This window comes from Colobus angolensis, unplaced genomic scaffold, assembly GCF_000951035.1.
Source record: "Colobus angolensis palliatus isolate OR3802 unplaced genomic scaffold, Cang.pa_1.0 Scaffold16, whole genome shotgun sequence".
Classification (NCBI taxonomy): domain Eukaryota; kingdom Metazoa; phylum Chordata; class Mammalia; order Primates; family Cercopithecidae; genus Colobus; species Colobus angolensis.
Genome location: NW_012114710.1, coordinates 22089667 through 22111659, shown reverse-complemented (window position 1 = coordinate 22111659; position 21993 = coordinate 22089667).

The following is a 21993-nucleotide window of genomic DNA, read 5'->3' as shown; positions in this document are numbered from 1 at the left end:
CCTTGGGTATGTCATTATTAGCAGTGTGAAAACTGACTAATACAATATGTCATGGGTGTGACAAGCAAATTTTATTGAAATTATTCTACACTGGGTCCCAGTGTACCAGCATACCTAAATATTCTAATAAAATGGAAAGGGCAATGTAATAATGTTATGAAGATGTGATGAATTGTCAGTGGCTTAAAATGGAAAATATGGCTCAAATAGAAATTTATGAACAAGTTATTTGTATTCGTTCCAACCCTACCAGAATGTATTGTTGAAACACCTATGACATCTTCAACGGTAGGCGCTACGTGAGATGGGGGCGCTGCATGAAACTCTTTGCTTACTTAAACAATTAGAAAAAAAGGCATTATTAAAATATTCTAAAACTGTTTTAATTATTGGGCATGCTAGATTAAAAACCTTTAGAATGGCCTTACCCATGCAAATGGTTAATTTAAAATAACATAGCATACCTGGGGAATCATCAATAAATTTCTGATTTGATTAAGGATATGTGAGACACAAGTATATTAGCATCCACAAAATACCTTTGTAAATGTCTGATATGGTTTATGAAAAACACTGGGGAATCCTGGAGGTTAGCTGTAAACTATGGGGGACTGAATAAAATGGTGCCTTCAACAGCATTAGCCACACCTGATAGGGTGTTAACCATTCAAGCTTGCAATAAGCTAAGGAAGATTGGTATTCTGTGATTCATTTATTTAATAGCATCTTTTTTATTTCTATTATGAAAGAAGGTCAAAGTCAACGTGCATTCATGTAGGACTCAGAATCCAATATAGTACTACTGAGCTTCCACAAGGATATTTAAATCCTTCTGCTTACTGCCACAATCTATTGAAAAGAGGCTTTGATTAGATTCAATTGAAATGTAGTGTTATATGTTATACTGAAGATATAATGTTGATCTCAATCTGAAGATCAGGTTAAGATAATCAAAGATGATGATTAATCACATCACTATTTGGGACTGGTTAATTAGTGAGCTGAAATGTAGAGCCAAGAGCTCATGTTAATATTCATAGGTAACATTCACATTCACTCATTTCCTGGGCCAGAGACATTAGCAGCATTCTTCAAATAACCAAAAATATGTGACTGTGTCTCTCAGCTCAAAAACTGAAACAAAAAGTGATGTTTTTGTTGTTGTTGTTTCATAAAATCATGAACATCTATATATGTTATTAGCCCACATTCACAAAATTACCAGGAAAAAAAAAAAAAAAGAAAAACCCAAGAAGCTGAATTTGAATGGGTCCCTCAACAGCAGCATCTCTTGAAGCATCAGAGTCATTATCCAATAGATACTTAGGGCCACTCAAAGCCCAATAATGGTCAAATGATGTTAGAAGTGTCAACAACTCCAGCCACACTCACTAGTCTTTGCCAGAAGTCAATTACTGCCTCCCAACAACAACCACTGGGTTTTGGGACTAGAAATTTTTCTGATGCAATTCCCTGCTATACTCTTTTGAATAGCAATTATTGACTTCTTGTGCTTTACTTAAACCTGATTCTACTATGGAAGGATGTAAAGTTATTTTAAGACCTGAAATGCCCATCATGGCATGCATTATGTAAAAATAACTTTCTAACAAGAAAAATTCAGCAGTTCCTCATGAAATGGAAATGCTAATTCGAGTGCACGAGACAGGTGGACCACTGGAATACTTTAAAAGGTGGTTTCCTTGGCTTTGGAATCTGCATTAGATCCCCATAAGGATTTATCTAACTCCGTAGCTGAATTTGCCGCCACCTATGGTCAGTTCTCAGAGGATACTAAACAAGCAACATGGTTTATGGTTGGTGTCTAAAGAATAGAAGAACAACACTCAATCTGGAAGGCACTGAAACAGGTCACTGGTTTTACTTTGAGTGAAGAAGGTAAAGATGAATCTGCTCAATGAATAGAATTAAGACTTGTGTCCCCTAACTGTGGCATCAGAGAAACCAGATCATAGTATATGATATGGATTTTAACTGATTCTTGGATAATAACAAATGAACTGGAAGTATGGTTCAGAATTGGAACATAAGAGATATCTTAGTGCAGGGTACTACATTTTAAATATTTTGTGAAGAAGAAAATTCCAAATGGGACAGGTTGAAGGCCATCAAAAACAAACAAACAAAACAACGCCACCTCATACATTAATTAAAAAAAACTGGAACCAGAAACTGAATACCCACATTTGGTCTTTGGAAGTGGTTTCTTGGTTACATGAGATGACAGTCATGGAGGCATTTAAGCAACATAATGAAGAGCAGTAAAATGTGAATCCCACTGTTCTCAGTCTGACTGATAAAGAATCATAGGGGGCCTTTGATATTTCACTGGGAAGCCTCGGATCTCTCTGATGTTTGCCTGTGCTTCTCTCCTGCTGCTATATCATCACCTTGAGCTTTATTTATACCCTTTCATGAGTATAATCTTTGGAGTCTCATGAATCTTATCAATCATCTAGCCCTGTGTAATTAAGGTAACTATGTGAATCAAAGTTTAAAATATTCTCAAATAGTATGTTAATTTTTAAGATTATAATTATCTAAATGTTGTGGTTTAGTTTTCTGAATTCTTTTAATGATGAATTTTTCTTCATGTGTTTATTTTAAATTGTGTGCTTATCTTCAGTGGGGCTTTATGTGTAGTAACTTTGTGCAACTAAAGTGAAATGTACATTTTTCTAGAATAATTTGTATTTGTTTTTGCAAGTTGCCCAAGGATTTTTATTTTCACAATTTAGAGATTTCCGTATCTTATGAGTTTTGCAAATTTACGTATAAAATATTTACCAAGGTAGGGTATAAAACATGGCAAGAGTAAGCAAAAGTGATACCATAGGGACAAACCAGGGGTTTGTCCATTCCCAGAAACACTGAAAAATTGGCAAATCTGTCAGAATCAATCTTATAGGAACTCTGAAAGATAGTCAAAGGTTTACAGCAAACGAATGTTTAACTTGAAGAAAAGACACTAATACAAAATAGAAAAGGATTTGTGCAATTAACTTATTTGTACTCCATCAAATTCCCCATGATGCTGCTGCAGTCTTTAAAATGGCAGCCCACATTCTTAATGTGGTTACCTGGTTTTAAAAGTTGCAGAGTGAAAGTTGTTCCCAAGGAATTGTGTTTGCCTGTTTTGGCTTGCTTGTCTGTGGATCCCTGAAATATTGTTGCAATGAAAGAACTTACAATTGTTTTACTGAACTCAAAGCTGTCTCAGGGCAAAGAGGTGCCTAAAAAGCATGTTCTTCAAAAACACTGAAAGAAAAATGAATGACCTACTCTGTGTGGTGCATAAAATAACACTTGTGGCAAACAATGGTCATATTGAAAGCCTGGGATGAAAGGCTTAGAAGTGCAATGCTTTGGATGATCAGAGATAAGCAATGACTGGAGAAAATTTTCTTTCTTTCCTTACCTCTCCTTCTTCTTCTGTTTTTGTTTTTGTTTTGCTTGTTTTCAGCTCTAGACACTAAAGAAATCTCTGTCAAATCAATGGCTGGCAATGAAGGTAAAGGTGAAAGATATCAGAGACCATCTCAAAAAAAGAAAAAGAAAAGAAAAGATATCAGAGACCACCCATCACAAAGAATGCAATATTTACAGAAGTAGTTTACAAAATTCACTATAACCCCACAGAAAGCAAATGAAAAATATTGAACATGGGAGAATCTGATTTATACCGTATCATAATATTTAAAACATCCAGTTTTTAACAAAACATTATGAGGCAAACCAAGAAACAAAAAAGTATGGCCCAGTCACATGAGAAAAAGAGAAATTAACAAAAGTTGTCTGTGAGGAAACATAGACACTGGACTTCCTAGACAAAGATTGATAGTCAACTGTCTTAAATATGTTCAAAGAGCTAAAGGCAACCATTGACAAAGAGTTAAAAGAAGGCAATAGACTTAAATAGGCAGAGAAAAGATCCAGCAAATTTGAGGATAGTTCAATTAGGTAATTCGGTCTGACGTCTCAGAAGAAAAAAAATAAAGGAAAATAAACAGAGCCTAGGTGTGGGACACCATAAAACATACTAACATAGGCATAGTGAGAGTCCTTGAAGAAAATGAGAAAAAAAAAAAAAGAAGAAAATTTCAAGAGATAATGTCTGAGAACTTCTTAAATTTGATGAAAGACATGAATCTATACATCCAGGAAGCTCAACACATTCCAAATAGAAAAAACTCAAAGACATCTACATAGAGACACATTATAATCAAACTGTGAAAATACAAAGACAGTGAGAGAATCTTGAAAGCATCAGACAAAAAGCAAATCAACACATACAAGGGGATCCTCAAGATTAACAGTTCAATTATCATAAGAAAATGTGGGCACCACAAAACAGTAGAATGACATATTTACTATGCTGAAAGAAACAAAAAAGCTGTCAATCAACAATTATATTTCTGCTGTAACTATCCTTCAAAATTACGAAAAAAATTAAAACTATTCCAGAAAAAGAAGAACTAGAGGCGATTGTTGCTAGTAGACCTGCCCTGAAAAAAAAAAAAAAAAAGCTAAAGAGAATTCTTCAGGATAAAATTAAAAGGTATTAGATAATAACTTGAAGCAAGACATATGGAAAAGTAACACATGTAAATGTAACAACTTCTGTAAATATAAAAGTGAGTATTACTGTATTTTTACTTGTACTTCTTACTCTTTTTATCTCATATGATTTAAAAGACAAATGCGTCTTGGGGTTGCTCTTCTCAAGGAGTATCTTTGTGATGTTCTCTGTATTTCCTGAATTTGAATGTTGGCCTGTCTTGCTAGGTTGGGGAAGTTCTCCTGGATAATATCCTGAAGAGTGTTTTCCATTTATGTACCCAACAAACCTACAAAAAAATGCTCATCATCACTGGTCATTAGAAAAATGCAAATCAAAACCACAATCAGATATCATCTCACACCAGTTAGAATGGCGATCATTAAAAAGTCAGGAAAGAACAGATGCTGGAGAGGATGTGGAGAAATAGGAATGCTTTTACACTGTTAGTGAGAGTGTAAATTAGTTCAACCATTGTGGAAGACAGTGTGCAATCCCTCAAGGATCTAGAACTAGACATATCATTTGACCCAGCAATCCCATTACTGGGTATATACCCAAAGGATTATAAACATTCTACTATAAAGACATATGCATGCATTATGTTTATAGAAGCACTATTCACTACAGGAAAGACTTGGAATCAACCCAAATGTCCATTAATGATAGACTGAATAAAGAAAATGTGGCACATATACACCATGAAATACTATGCAACCATAAAGAAAGATGAGTTCCTGTCCTTTGCAGGGACATGGATGAAGCTGAAAACTATCATTCTCAGCAAACTAACACAAGAAAAGAAAAGCAACACCACACGTTCTCACTCATAAGTGGGAGTTGAACAATGAGAACACATGGACACATGGAGGGGAACATCACACACCAGTATCTGTCAGGAAGTGAGGGGTTGGGGGAGAGATAGCATTAGGGGAAATACCTAATGTGGATGATGGGTTGATGAATGCAGCAAACCACCACAGCACGTGTATACCTATGTAATAAAACTGCATGTTCTGCACATATACTCCAGAACTTAAAGTATAATAAAAAAAGAAGACAAATGCGTAAAACAATAACTACAAACTTAGTAGGCACACAAAATATAATGAGGTAATTTGCAAAAATAGTAATATAAGGAGGAGGGATGGAAATTTATAGAAAAAGAATTTTGTATGCCATTGAAGCAAAGTTAATATAATTTCAAAGTAGGTAGATATAAGTTTAAGGTGCTAAAAGTAATCACGAAGTTAACCAAATCTAACATAGAAAAAATAGGAAAATGCAGACGTTCTTATCAGTAATTTCTTGAACTATAAATAGGTTAAACTCTCTATTTAAAAGACAGAGATTGTAATAATGGATACAAATACAGGGTCCATCCATGTGATGTCTACAATAGATTTAACTAATATACAAAGACACAAACAGGTTGAAAAGAATATGTTATAACATAAAAATATATTCCATGCAAACAGTAACCAAAAGAGAGCTGGTATGGCTATAGGCCCAAGTAGACTTTATGTAAAAGATTGTTAAAAGACCCAGAGGACATTATACAATGACAAAAGGGTCAACCAGTCAAGACTATGTAACAATTACACACACACACATGCACACACACACACTTACGTACGTAAAGAGCTCCAAAATACATGAAACATAACTTGACAACTGAAAGGAAACATATAAGATTCTGAAAGGTTAGAAATTTCAATGCCACACTTTCAATAGTGGAAGAAACAAGTAGACTGAAGATATGTTTTAATGACAATTTAAACACTACACCAATTACTTCTAACAGACATATACAGAACACTGCATTCCACAATGCAATACTCCTTCTTAACTGCACGCAGAACAGTCTACAAAGTACACCAAATTTTAGGCCAGAAAACAAGTCTCAATACATTTTTTTCCTGAGAGGGAGTCTCGCTCTGTCACCCAGGCTGGAGTGCAGTGGTACGATCTGGGCTTGCTGCAAGCTCTGCCTCCCGGGTTCATGCCATTCTCCTACCTCAGCCTCCCGAGTAGCTGGGACTACAGACACCTGTCACCACGCCCAGCTATTTTTTTGTTGTTGTTTTGTATTTTTAGTAGAAATGGCATTTCACCGTGTTAGCCAGGATGGTCTGGATCTCCTGACCTCATGATCTGCTCACCTCGGCCTCTCAAAGTGCTGGGATTATGGGCATGAGCCACCGCGCCAGGCCAGTACGTTTTAAAAGATTAAAGTCATCTAAAGAATTTCCAAACACAATGGCATGAAGCTAGAAATCAGTAACAGAAAAAAATAAGAAATGCATAAATATGTAAATATTAAATAACACACTATGAAAAGACCAATGGGTCAAAGAAGAAATTACAAGGTAAATTAGAAAATATTTATAGTGAAATAAAAGAAAAAATGCAATCTACTGAAACTTTTGGAATTCAGCAAAAGAAACATACTCAGAGATTAATTTGCAGTTGGAAATGCTCACATTAAAAAAGAACAATAGGTAGGAGGCAGAGCAAAATGGCCAAATAGAAGCCATCCATTGATTGTACCCTCGACAGGAACACCAAATTAAACAACTATCCACACATACAAAAACACCACTTTTTAAAAACCACAATTTAGGAAAGCAACCACGGTACCCGGTTTTAACATAATATTAAAGAAAGAAGCATTGGTGATGGTAGGAAAGATAGTCTTGAATTATCTACACCAGCCATCTCCTATACCTTGGCAGCAGCCACACGATGTGAAGAGAGAATCTGCACACCTGGGGGAGGGAGAGAGCAGTGATTGTGCGACTTTACATTGAAACTTACTGCTGCCCTGTCACAGAAGAAAGCAACACTAGGCAGAACTCAGCTAGTGCCCACACAGGGAACATTTAGACCAGCTCTAGCCAGAGGCAAGTTGTTCACCCCAGTAGCTGGAATCTGAGTTCCAGCAAGCCCTGTTACCATGGGCTACAATATTCTGAGGTCCTAAATAAACTTGAAAGACAGTCTAGGCCTCAAGGACTGCAATTCCTGGGAAAGTGCTGGTACTCTGCTGGGCTCGGAGCCAGTGGCCTCGGGGGTGGGGAGTGGAGTGCAGCCTAGTGAGATATCAGCAGGGGTGGCAAAGAAAGTGCTTTTGTCACCCCTCTCCCAATCCCAGATAGTACAGCCACAGCTCTGGGAGGGACTCTTTCCCTCTATTTAAGGAGAGGAGAGGGGAGAGTAAAGAGGACTTTGTCTTGAAACATGGATACCATTGCATCAGCAGTAGAATAGGGTACCAGGCAGAGAGTCCTGAGGCTTCCAATCCAGGCCCTAGCTCCTGGACAACATCTCAAAACACATCCTGGTCCAGAAGGGAATCTGCTCCCTTGATGGGAAGGACTCAGTCATAGAAAAATTCAACTGCTGACTAAAGAGTCCTGAACAATCAGCAGTGATAGTCATGCAGTACTTGCTGTGAGCCTTGCATGAGACTCAGAGCTGGGCTGAATTCCGGTGTGAACTAGCACATTCCCAGCTGCAGGAATGACTACTGGGAATTCAGAGACATCTGTGAGAGAGACACGCTCTATTTGAGGAAATGGGAAAAAAGAGTAAAGGGGATGCTGTCTTGCGGCTTGGATACCAGCTTAACCACAATAGGGTAGAGCATCAAGTTGGCTCCTGGGGTCCCCATTCCAGGCCTTGGCTTTTGGATGGCATTTCTGGACCTGCCCTGGGCCAGAGGGGAACCCACTTCCATGAAGAAAGAACTCAGAACTGGCAGCATTTACCACAAGCTGACTAAAAATATCCTTGGATCTGCAGTGAACAGAGGCAAAAGCCAAACAATACTCTTCATGGGTCTTAGGCAACAGTGACCATAGGGAGAGACTCCTCTGCTTGAGGAAAGGGGAGGGAAGAGTAGGGAGGACTTTGTCTTATGGCATGGATGACTGTTCAGCCACAGTAGAACAAAGCACCAGGTGGATTTCTAAGGCTCCTAACTCGAGGCCCTGGCTTCCAGAAGGCCTCCCCAGACTTTTCCAGGGCCAGAGGAACTTCCTGCCCTGAAGGAAAGGGCATAAGCATGGCTGGATTTACCACTTGCTGATTGTAGAGCCCTCAGTCATTTCTCAAGTGAACATAGGTGGTAGCCTAGCAGTGGTCACTGTGGGCCTTGGGTAAGACCCAGTGCTATGCTGGCTTCAGGTCTGACCCAGAACAGTCCCAGTGGTGGTGGCCATAAGGATGCTTGTGTCACCCACACTACAACTCCAGGCACATCAGCACAGAGCGAGAGAGTCTCTGTTTGTTTGGGGTAAAGTACGGGAAGAGAACAAGTGTCTCTGCCTGGTAATGCAGGGAATTCTCCTGGATCTTACCTAAGACCACCAAGGTGGTACCTCTAGATGTCTGCCAGAGCCAGCATTACTGGTCTTGCAGTGACCAAAAACTCAGATCACAACACTCAAGTCCTTTCAAAAACCTGAAAAGCCTTTGCAAGAATGATAAGTAAAAAATAAGTCCAGACTATGAAGACTACAATAAATACCTAACTTTTCAATGCCCTGACATTGATGAACATCCACAAACATCAAGACCATCCAGGAAAACATGGCCTCACCATGAGAAGTAGATAAGGCATCAGTGACCAATCTGAAAGAGACAGAGATATGTGACCTTTTATTCAGAGAACTCAGAAAAGCTGTTTTGAGAAAGCTCAACAAAATCCAAGATATCAAAGAGAAGAAATTCAAAATTCTATCAGATAAAGTTAAGAAAAAGATTGAAATAATTTAAAAGAATCAAGCAAAAATTACAGAACTTCAAAATGCAGTTGACATACTGAAGAATGCATCATAGTTTCTTAACAGCATAAATGATCAAGCAGGAGAAAGAATTAGTGAGCTTAAAGGTAGGCTATTTGAAAATGCACGGTGGAGATAAAAATAAAAACAAAAAAGCATATCTACAAAATCTAGAAAATAGCCTCAAAAGGGCAAGCCTAAGAGTTACTGACCTTCAAGAGGAGGTAGAGACAGATATCTGAATAGAATATGTATTCAAAGGGATAATAACAGAAAACTTTCCAAACTTAGAAAAAGATATCAATATTCAAGTACAAGAAAGTTATAGAAGCAGATTTAACCAAAATAGGACTACCTCAAAACTTTTGATAATCTAACTCCCAAAGGTCAAGGATAAAGAAAGGATCCACAAAGCAGCAAGAGAAAAGGAACAAATAATATACAAAGGAGCTCCAATGCATCTGGCAGCAGACTTCTCAGTGAAAACGCTACAAGCTGGGAGAAAGTGGCATGACATATTTGAAGTGCAAAAGAAAAAAAAACTAACTCTCTTGTAGAATAGTATATCCAGGGAAAATATCCTTGAAACATGAATAAGAAATACAGACTTTCCCAGACAAACTAAAGCTGAAAGATTTCATCAACACCAGACCTGTCCTACAAGAAATGCTAAAGTTCTTCAATCTGAAAGAAAAGGACATTAATGAGCAAAAAGAAGTCATCTGAAGGTAAAAAAAAAAAAACTCACTAGTAGTAGTAGGTACACAGAAAAACACAAAATATTAAAACACGGTTATTGGGGTTTATAAACTACTCATACCATTGGTAGAAAAACTAAAAAATACACCTATGAAAAATAACTACAACAACTTTTCAAGACATAAGCAGTACAATGAGATGTAAATAGAAACAACAAAAAGTTAAAATGTAGGAGGATGAAGTTAAAGTGTAGAGTTATTTTAGTTTTCTTTTTGCTTCTTTGTTAGTTCATGCAATCAGTGTTAAGTTTTCATCAATTTGAAATAATGAGTTACGAGATATTATTTCAAGCCTCATGGTAACCTAAAATTAAAAAAAAGTACAACAGGTAGACAAAAAATAAAAAAGGATGTAGTTAAAACATCCACTTGGTAAAATCACTTTCACTAAAGGAAGACAGAGAAGAAGTAAAGAAGAAAGAGGAGACCACAAAACAATCTGGAAATAAATAACAAAATGGCAGAAGTAAGTCTTTACTTACAAATAATAACATAGACTATAAATGGACTAAACTCACTAATCAAAAGACATAAAGTAACTGAATAGATTTAAACAAAAACCCAAAATCTGTGCCTACAAGAAACACACTTCACCTATAAAGACACACATAGACCCACAATAAAGGGATGAAAAGAGATATTCCATGTCAATGGAAACTAAAAAAGGGCAGGAGTTGCTATACTTATATCAGACAAAATAGATTTCAAGACAAAAACTACATGAGACAAAGAAGGTTGCTATATAATAATGAAGGAGTCAATTCAGCAAGAGGATATAACAATTGTAAATACACATGCACCCAACACTGTAGCACCCAGATAAATAAAGCAAGTATTATTAAAGCTAAAAAGAGGGATGGGATAGACCCCAATACAATAATAGCTAGAAACTTCAATATCCCCACTTTCAGAATTGGTTAGATCATCCAGACAGAAAATCAACAAAGAAACATTGGGCTTAATAGGAACCATAGACCAAATGAACACCGCAGAAATTTACAGATCATTTCACCCAAAGGCTGCAGAATACACATTCTTCCTAGCACATGGTTCATTCTCGAAGATAGACCATATATTAAACTACAAAACAAGTCTTAAAACATTCAAAAAAGTAAAGTACTATCAAGTATTTTCTCTGACCACAATTAAATAGAATGAAAAATCAATAAAAAGGGGAACTTTGGAGGCTATACAAACACATGTAAGTTAAGCAATATGCTCCTGAATGACCAGTGGGTCAATGAAGAAATTATGAAGGAAATTGAAAAATGTCTCAAAACAAATGAAAATGGAAATACAACATACCAAAATCTATGTGATACAGCAAAAACAGTACTAAGAGGAAAGTTTATAGCAATAAGCACCTACATCAAAAAATAAGAACAGTTTTAAATAAACAACCTAATGATAGATTTTAAAGAACTAGAAAAGCAAGAGCAAAACAAACCCAAAATTAGTAGAAGAAAAGAAATAATAAAGATCAGAACAGAAATAAATGAAATTGACACAAAGAAAACAATACAAAAGATCAACAGAATAAAAAGTTAGCTGTGAAAACAAACCTTTAGCAACAACTAAGAAGAAAAGAGAGAACATCCAAATAAATTAAAGATAAAAAAGGAGACATTGCAATGGATATTGCAGTAATTCAAAGAATCATTAGAGGCTACTATGAGCAATTATATGCCAATAAATTGGAAAACCTAGGATAAATAAATCAACTTTCAGACACATGCAACCTATGAAGATTGAATCACAAAGAAATAGAAAACCTCAACAGACCAAAAATGAGTAATGAGATAAAAATAAAAAGTCTTCCAGCAAAGAAAAGCCTAAGACTAAGGCTTTATTGCTGAATTTTAACAAAATTTTAAAAAAGAACTAATACCAATTCCATTGAAACTCTTGCACAAAATGGATAAAAGGAGAATACACATTGATATGCAAATCAATCAATGCAATACATCATATCACAGAATGAATGACAAAATTATACGAATGAATATAATTTGTATGAATTATGAATTATGAATGACATCTCAACTGATATTAGAAAAGCATTTGATAAAATTCAACATTGCTTCATGATTAAAACCCTCAAAAACTTGGATATGGAAGGAACATATTTCAATACAATAAAAGCCAGGCATGAAGCTAGTATCATGCTGAATGGGGAAAAACTGAAGGCCTTTCCCCTAAGATTTGGAACAAAACAAGGATGCTCACTTTCACCAATGTTATTCAACATACTACTGGAAGCCCTAGCTGGAACAATCAGACAAGAGAAAGAAATAAAGGGCATCCCTATTGGATGGGAAGAAGTTGTTTGTAGGTAATATGGTATTGTGTTTGGAACAACTCAAAGACTCCACCAAAAAACTGTTGGATTTGATAAATTCAGTAAAGTTACAGGCTACAAAATTGACATACAAAAATCAGTAGCATTTCTATGTCAACAGTGGACAATCTGAAAAAGAAATCAATAAAATAATTCCATTTACAATAGTTACAAAAAAAAAAAAAAGCTAGGAGTAAGCTTAACCAAAGAGGTAAAACATCTCTACAGTAAAAACTATAAAAGATTTATGAAAGAAATTCAAGGGGACACGTGAAAAAGGAAATATATTTCATGTTTATGGATTGGAAGAATCAACATTGTTAAAATGTTCTTTCTATCCAAAGTAAGCTACAGATTCAATGTTATCCCTATCATAATACAAAAGACATTATTCAAAGAAAGGAGGAAAAAATTATGCCACAATTTACATGGAACCACAAGAGACTCAGAATAGCCACACGTATTCTGAGCAAAAAGAACAAAACTTAGGGAATCACATTACTTGACTTCAATTATACCACAGAGCTATAATAACCAAAACAGCATGGTACTCTCATAAAAACAGACACATAGACCAATAGAACAAAACAGAGAACCCAGAAATAAGTCCATACATTGACAAAAATCTCATTTTCAACAAAGGTATCAAGAACATACATTGGGGAAAAAACAATCTCTTCAATAAATGGTGCTGGGAAAATCAGATATTCATTTGCAGAAGAATGAAACTAGACCACTATCTCTCACCACATACAAAAATCAAATCTAAATGGATTAAATATTTAAATCTAAGACCTCAAATAATGAAACTACTACAAGAAAACATTGGGAAATCTCTCCAACACATTGGACTGGGCAAAGGTTTCTTGAGTAACATCACACAAGCACAGGCAAGCAATGTAAAAATGGACAAATGGAATCACATCAAGTTAAAAAGCTTCTGCATAGCAAAGAAAACAATTAACAAAATGAGGAGACAACCCACAGAATGGGAGAAAAGATTTGCCAACTATACATCTGACAAGCAATTAATAATCAGAATATATAAGTAGCTCAAACAACTTAATAGGAATAAATGTAATAATATGACTGTAAAAATGAACAAAAGATCTGAATAGATATTTCTCAAAAGAGGACATACAAATGCCAAACAGGCATAGGAAAAGGTGTTCAACATCACTAATCGTCAGATAAATGCAAACCAAAACTACAATCTTATCCCAGTTAAAACAGCATTTATCTAAAACACAGTCAGTAAGAAATGCTGGTGAGAATGTAGAGAAAATGGAATCCTCATACACTCTTGATGGCAATGTAAATTAGTATACCTATTATGAAGAACAGTTTGAAGATTACTCAAAAAACTAAAAATAGAATGACCATGTGATCCAGCAGTCTCACTGCTAGGTACATACCCAAAAGAAAGAAAATCCATATATCAAAGAGATATATGTACACTCATGTTTATTGCAGCACTATTCATAATAGCCAAGATTTGGAAACAACATAAATGTTCATCAACAGATGAATAGATAAGGAAAAAAAGTGGTAGAGAAGGACAATGGCATACTATTCAGTCATATAAGAGAATGAGATCCTGTCATTTGCAATAACATGGATGGAACTGGAGATGATTAAGTGAAATAAGTCAGGCACAGAAAGACAAATTTTGCATGTCCTCACTTATTTGTGGGAGCTAAAAATGTTAAAACAATTTAACTCATGGAGACTGAGTAGAATGGTTGTTACCAGTCGCTAGGAATGGTACTGAGGGGCAAGGATTGGAGACGGTTAATAGGTACAAAAATACAAGTAAGTAGCATGAATAAGATCTGTTATTTGAAAGCATAGCAGGGTGTTCTTCGTCAACAATAATTTTTGTACAATTTAAAAAAACTAAAATAGTTTAAATGAATTATTTGTAATACAATGAAAGGGTAAATGCTTGAGATAATGGATACTCCATTTACCCTGATGTATTTATTACATATTGTACACCTGTATCTAAATATCTCACTTACCCCATAAATATTACAGCTACTATGTACACACACAATTTAAAAAAAAAAGTGATCTCAAATAATAACCTAACATAAACCTTAAAGAAATAGAAAAATAAGAGCAAGGTAATTCAAAGCTAGCAGAAAGAAGGAAATAATGAAGATTAGGACCAAGATAAAAGGAAGATAGAGAATGAAAAAATGATAGAGTGCTAGTGATGCCAAAAGTTAGTTTTTTGAAAAGGTCAAAAAAAGTATGATAAACCTTTATCTGAACCAATACAGTTTTCTTCTTTAAAAAGAAGAAAACTCTGTCATTTGCAACAATGTGGATGAACCTGGAGAATACTATGCTAAGTAAAATAAGCCTGACAAAGAAAGACAAATATTGCATGATCTGATTCATGTGTGGAATCTAAAACAGTCAAATGCCTAAAAGTAGAGAGTAGAATATTTCTTACCAGAGGTTGGAGGAAGCAGGAATGGGGAAAGGAAAGATACTAGTTATAGGGTACAAAGTTTCAGCTAGATGGAAAAAAAAAAGTGATTCTGTTGCAGATCATGATGCCTATAGTTGATAATAATGTACTTTATATTTCAAAATTGCTAAAAGAGAGTGTGTGTGTGTGTGTATATATTTAGACACAGTCTTGTTGTGTTGCCCAGGCTGGAGTGCAGTGGCACGATCTTGGCTCACTGCAACCACTGCCTACCGAGTTCAAGCGATTCCTTGGCCTCAGCCTCCGGAGTAACTGGGACTATAGGCACGCGCCACCATGTCCAGCTAAGTGTGTGTGTGTGTGTGTGTGTGTGTGTGTGTGTGTGTGTGTATTTTCAGTAGAGACGAGGTTTCACCGTCTTTGCCAGGATGGTCTTGATTTCCTGACCTCTTGATCCATGTGCCTCAGCCTCCCAAAGTGCTGAGATTACAGGCCTGAGCTACCACGTCCGTCCCCAAGAGTAGATTTTAAATGTCCTTAACACAAAAAAAGATAACTAGATGAGGTAATGGATTTAATCCATTAGCTAGATCGAATCATTTCACAATAAATACATACATCATATATCAAATATCACAATTTTGTCCATAAATATATACAATAACAAAGAGAGAAAAGACACAGAAATTAATATAAGAAACAAAAGTAGAGGCATTGCTACTCACCTCACAGGAAGCCAGTCACAAAGGACCACATGTATTATTCAATATGTATAGCATGTTTATAGCCAGATCTAAATAAATAGAAAATAGAGTAATAGTTGCCTAGGGCTGGGGGGAAGTGTTCAAGTTCTTTTTTTTAGAGGAAGGGGTAAAAATGTTATAAAATAGATTGTGTTGAAGGACACACATCAGTGAATGTTCTTAAGGCCATTGAATCATACATTTTAAAGGAGTCAGGTGTCTGGTATCTTAAATGATCTTAATAAAGCAGTTAACAAAATAAATCCCTGAACACATACAAAAAAATGTAAGTTTCAATGTGTCAAGAATTGGTTTGCTCTTAACATTAGAAATCTGGGGATGAAATGAGGACAATTACATAGAACTGAGCAAATTAAGAAATAAAGAGGAAACATTGATTACTCCAGGGACAATGTAATTTTGTACAAGAAAGAACATAATGCGGAGTAAGTAAATATGGCTCAGCTATGGAATTGAGTACAAAGATACTTACAACGGCAATGGAAACTTAGAGATGGGCTATAATGGAGAAGGAAATGTGAATGAGTTAAATCTTTTATTTTATCATTAATAGTGCCTAACATAAAAAAAAATCAAGGAACAAGATTATATGCACAATGTTGAGATGCATGCAAATGCCATCAGTCTGAAAGAGGTAAAATGATCTACAGAGTGGGAATTAGAGAGAGAAGGGGGACAGGAACTTATATTTTTCATAATAAGCCTTTTAAAATGATTGATTTTTAAACTATTGTGTTTTTGACACATTTTAGATGTGCACATTTAATTTTGATTTAAAAAATAATTTTAAAGAATACAGTAAAATGTATACTTAATATACAGATAACAAAAAAAAATTTTAATGAGTCACAATAGGCATATCATTACAGCTAAGGAAATAGTTTCCCCTGTCTTCTTCTTGATTATTCCCATCATTCTTTGAAGGTAATAAATCAAATACATTTCTAAGAAAAAGAAAATTATCCCCCAGTAGTTTGACTCTGCCTCTAATTTCATAGTGGACACTATAAAACATATAAGAAGAAAAGAAAAAATGAGAAATTAACAAGAAGAGTACTGGAGAAAGTTATTAACCAAAACAGCAAAAAAAAATAGTATTTCAATAACTTTGTACTAATGTAGGACATGGCAAGCTAGGAATAATAAAAGTAGAATTGCCCTATGGTAACACCTAATGATCATAAAGAACTATAAGAAAAATTTGACTGTGGACATGGGCAGGAAGTCAACTTAAGTCAACCAGCTGTGTGGATGTTCTCACTCAATGAGTTTCTTAAAAATAAAAAGTTCAGATATTCAGCAAATACACATAAGTCATAGAAATTAAGCACCAAGAATGGCACTCGTTTGGATGAATAAGGTTATGTTTTTGAAAGTAACCTTTCCACAAGTCAATAACAGAAGCTATGGTGAAGTGTAAAAATTCACAATTCTACTTTGTTCCACTAAGTACCCAATCAACAATTGGTACAGTCAAGATAAATGTGACAAAACTCTTTATAGATAAATATGTATGTATGCCTGTTTATCTATCTATCTATCTATATCTATCTATCTATCTATCTATCTATATTTCTTTGTGTGTAAATACATACACAGATATATGCGAAGACATATATAATCTTCCTTACAATATATCAATAGATCATTTTCACAGGGACTAAGAGTACACACACAGCCTCCTATGTTGGCTCTGAGACATCTAAAAAGCAAGATGGAGAGCATTAATCTTCCATTCAAAAATATATCCCTATACAAAGCTTTTGCAGTATATTGTCTTTTGTTCGATATATAGCTAGTCAAAACTTATTTATATTGAAATTAAATGGCAAGGGTTTTTGTGTTTTTTTCCCTCCCTACAAATCAAGTGACATTTATCAGCATATCAAAAGCTGGCTAAGGTTAATATTTGACTAAGCATTAAATTTAAAAGAGCAGCACAAACCCATAGGGCTTAAGATTTTCAATGTATTAGCTCTTGATTAGCACATCAGATAGAGCACTGCTGGGCTCTGTTGCTGAAAAGGCATTGTCATCATCTCTTCTCCCATTTCCATGACAATAATATCAGAGATATAAAATTACGAAAGACCTTCAAATGTCAGTTCTGTGCAGTTAACCGTGTTTCAATATCTGCCCCCCAATTTTTCCAGTTAGGTTGCAAATACTCCTCTCTGTGTTTCAGACCCAGCTGAAATTTAATCAGGTAGAACTGGAAAAATTGCTGAATATTCAGACATGATTAGGCATATATTACAATTTATCTTTAAATAAAGATTTAAAAGAAATTCATTAAATTTTATTTGTCTTTAGGTATCTTAATATACAGTAAATAGGACTAGATCATCATTGTGAAGGTAGGGCTCTTTTCTTTCTTGTTTTTCCTCTGAAACAAATCTTCTTTTATTATATTCGCTCTAACCATATAAAAGAAGATATGATGTGTTAGATAAAGACTTATATTTGTGTATAGAGTTGCCTAAAATTCCTGGATTCCTAAAAGCTTTTGACATATTTACCAGAACAGTTAACATTTGAGGGAAGTGAATCTTTGTCACAAATACTGCCACTGGAGAAGGCAAGACTGTTTAAGAACATGAGACTGTTGGCTTTCAAATATATGGTTCTTCAAAGAGGAAATATTTTGGAAATAAGGAAAGTTTATATTTTCAGCAGCAACTTTCAGGTTGCTGTTTTTTCCTCTTGAACTGAGAACAGCAAGGATAACTGAGTGCTCTAAGAAAAACCTCCGAATAAAGGTCTGCTTCATAACCAAACTTTCTTAGTTTTCGGGTCTCACTTTGCCTAGTTCAATATTTCTCTATCCATCAAAGAATAGCTTTGAATAACTTGATTTATTAGCATTATGGAAAGATGTTTTTCCTTTTTCCCCTTTGTAATTTACACTAAGAATAGCAAAAGAAATAGCAGCTTAATCCTTTTCAAAAGAAATGTCATTATTTCTTTTCAAAACATTTTATATAGTTTATGACTCAGTCATAAATCATCAAGCTCAATGAACAGAGAAACACTATTACAAAGAATCAGGAATAGTTGCTGATCCAAAAATTACAAATAAATGTTTTATATTTAAGATCTATGTTACAGGGATCAGAGATAAGAGAGTGCAATTGATTTTCACTTCTTCCTTAACAACTAAAAAATCCTATTCTAAGCTCCAGTCAATAAACACGTTCTTTAAGATAGCCTTAAATTCCTGTAGTTAATTGTTCCCTCCACTATGATTATGTCACACTATTTTGTAGATTATTATGTACTATTTATGTCTGATTTATTTTAACTCCTGTCTAGACCAGGAACTCCTTCACAGTACTCACCCTACTTTACTCATTTGTATGTTCTTAGCACTTATTCAATAATTCCTTCATTCAACAAATATTTATTGAGTATTTGTTACATTTCAGACACTGTGCTAGGCACTGAGATTGAAATAGTGTTAAAAATAAAATGGTCCCCTTTGGCTGGGCGCAGTGACTCATGCCTGTAATCCCAGCACTTTGGGAGGCTGAGACAGGAGGATCATGAGGTCAGGAGATTGAGACCATCCTAGCTAACAATATGAAACCCCGTCTCTACTGAAAATACAAAAAATTAGCCAGGCATGGTGGCGGGCACCTGTACTCCCAGCTACTCTGGAGGCTGAGGCAGGAAAATAGTGTGAACCCAGGAGGCAGAGCTTGCAGTGAGCAGAGATCGCACCACTGTACTCCAGCCTGGGCGACAGAGCAAGACTCTATCTCAAAAAAAAAAAAAAAAGTAAATAAATAAAAAGAAAATAAAATGGTCCTCTTCTTTCCAAAGCTTCAGTCTAGTAGAGAAGACAGATGGAACATTTATTTGCTTGATTCTTGATAAAAGCTAATAACTGTTAGGTTTCAAATACATGATGCTCTGATGGTTATAAACAGGGACATATAAAACTAGCAAAAGAGTTGAAGTCTGCTGACATCTAAAACGTGAGACTAAGTTAACTACTCCAGATGATGGCAAGGTGAGCTGGAGGAAAAGCCTTAGGAAGAGAGAAAGAGCTGTGTGGTGAGCGGGAATGTGACCAAATCCAAGGGACTACTATCAGATTGGAACACAAAACAAGGGTTTGGGGATGAGGAGAAGCTGAGGAGATAGGGAAGGCCAAGACTTTGAGGGTCTTGTTGCCCATCTTAACAATTTTGTCCTTTACCTTCAGAGCCATAAGAAGTCAAGGAGGTGACTGAATGAGGCAGTACTTCAATAAAATCTGTCTTTACTCCACATTTAGCATGAACTGAGAGCTGCAGTGTGGAAATCAGATTGGAGCAAAATAAGAATAGATGACAGAGGCAATGTCAGGTCATCCCCCAATACATCTGAGTGGTTTACTCTTCCCAATGTTTGTAATCAAATGAGAACCATCTCAGTAGGGTCCAGAAAGGACTACATCGAGATTATTTTTACTGGGTCCAGTGGCTCACACCTGTAGTCCCAGCACTTTGGGAGGCCAAGGTGAGTGGATTACTTGAGGTCAGAAGTTTGACACCAGCCTGGGCAACATAGTGAGACCCCATCTCTACAAAAAATTCAAAAATTAGCTGGGCATAATAGTGTGCACCTGCAGTCCTAGCTAATGGGGAGGCTGAGGTGGGAGGATCACTTGATCCCAGGAGTTTGAGGTTTCAGTGAGCTATGATCATGCCATTGTACTCAACCTGGGCCACAGAATGAGAATTTATCTCAAAAAAAGATTATTATTTTCATGTAATGTTTATCCTGTAAGTAATTCCCTGGGATTCTGGAAGTCAAGGAAATTTGTAGAAGGGATGATAGTTGTTACAAAAGATTATTTAGAGAAGATTAATTTAATTTTATTAAAAGTGTACAGATCTGTACTTCTTACTCATCCCTTAGAAGCTGCTCTGTGTGTTCATTTGTTATGTACATAGTGAGAGATTAAATATAGAAATGGACAATGACCAGAGCATATACAAAATAGAATTCGCATCCACAACCTGCAATAATTAGCCAGGAAATCAACCCATTATCCACATTAACCAGCCCAGAAAGCTAGCCTGCTGTTTATAAGTCAAACCTATGGGAAGTTAGATTGTTATCTCCAACAACAATCCAAGAAACTAAACAGTAACAATTGGATCAAAATGTCTAGAGCTTATTTAATAACTGAAAGCTTCTCCAAGTTTTATTCCTACTTCAACTTATGCCCAACCACAAAAAACCAAATATGTACTTCTAACAAATACAGCCTTCTAGTTAGCCTGCTTACACCTACTCTCTGCTAAAAGCCCAATCAGTGCATATCTGAAACCTTCCGTTTTATCCTCTATGAAGTTCCTCACTTGTCTGCTTATCTTTGAATCTGCTAAAATGCCAGTGATGGTAGCTAAATCCCTTGCTATAGCAAGCTCTAAATAAGTAGTTTTTGCTTCTTCTTATTTGGTTGTTCTTAATTTCTTTCTGCAATAGACTATCTGTCGTCACCAGGGGCCACAAAGAGCTAAATGTCCACTTACTACTTTTAGCTATATATCCGTTTAATCAGGATCTGAGATATTGAAGAAATGAGCTACTATGCTTTTGAGTTAATGTGTATGTGAATGTATGTGTGTATGAGAGAGAAAGAGACAGACAGAAAAGAAAAAAACAGAGAGAGAGACTGAGCTGAGTATTTAGGAGTAGGAGGTTGACACTGAGCATTCATCATTTGTATTGAGTATCAACCGTGTGTCAGGCACTGTGTAAGGCCTTTGTGATGGATAGTAGATAAGCCAAAGATTCTCATCCTCATGGAGCTTACATTGTAGAAAGAAACAGATAATAAACAATTAACATAATAAATAGATGAATTCTATAGTATTTTAGAAGATGGCAAATACTATTTAAAAAGACAAAGGTAAGGTAAGGAGGCTGTCAGAAGACGTGGTCGGGAGTAAATTAAATAGGTGGTCAGGGAAGCCCACGTTGTGTAAAGGTTATATTTGAGCAGAAACTTCAAGAAGGGAATGAAAAGTCAAAATAAGCAGATACATCTGGAGGAAAGGTCTTTTTGGCCAAGAATAGCTAAAACAAGGTTCTAAAAATGGAAGAGTGCCTGGTGTGTTCGAGTAGTAGCAAAGTGATGAGTGTGGCTGGAGTTGAGTTGTTGAAGGGGAAAAGAATAGGAGATAAAGTCCAGAGGCAGAAGGGTGCATGTGGGGCAGAGGGAGAGAGAGCTCTTAGGACGTTTTAAAGAAGTTTGCTTGTTGTCTGATGGAACCAGGCTTGTTGCAGAGTTCTGAAGAGACAAATGACATAAGTTTAAAACTGACCCTCTGC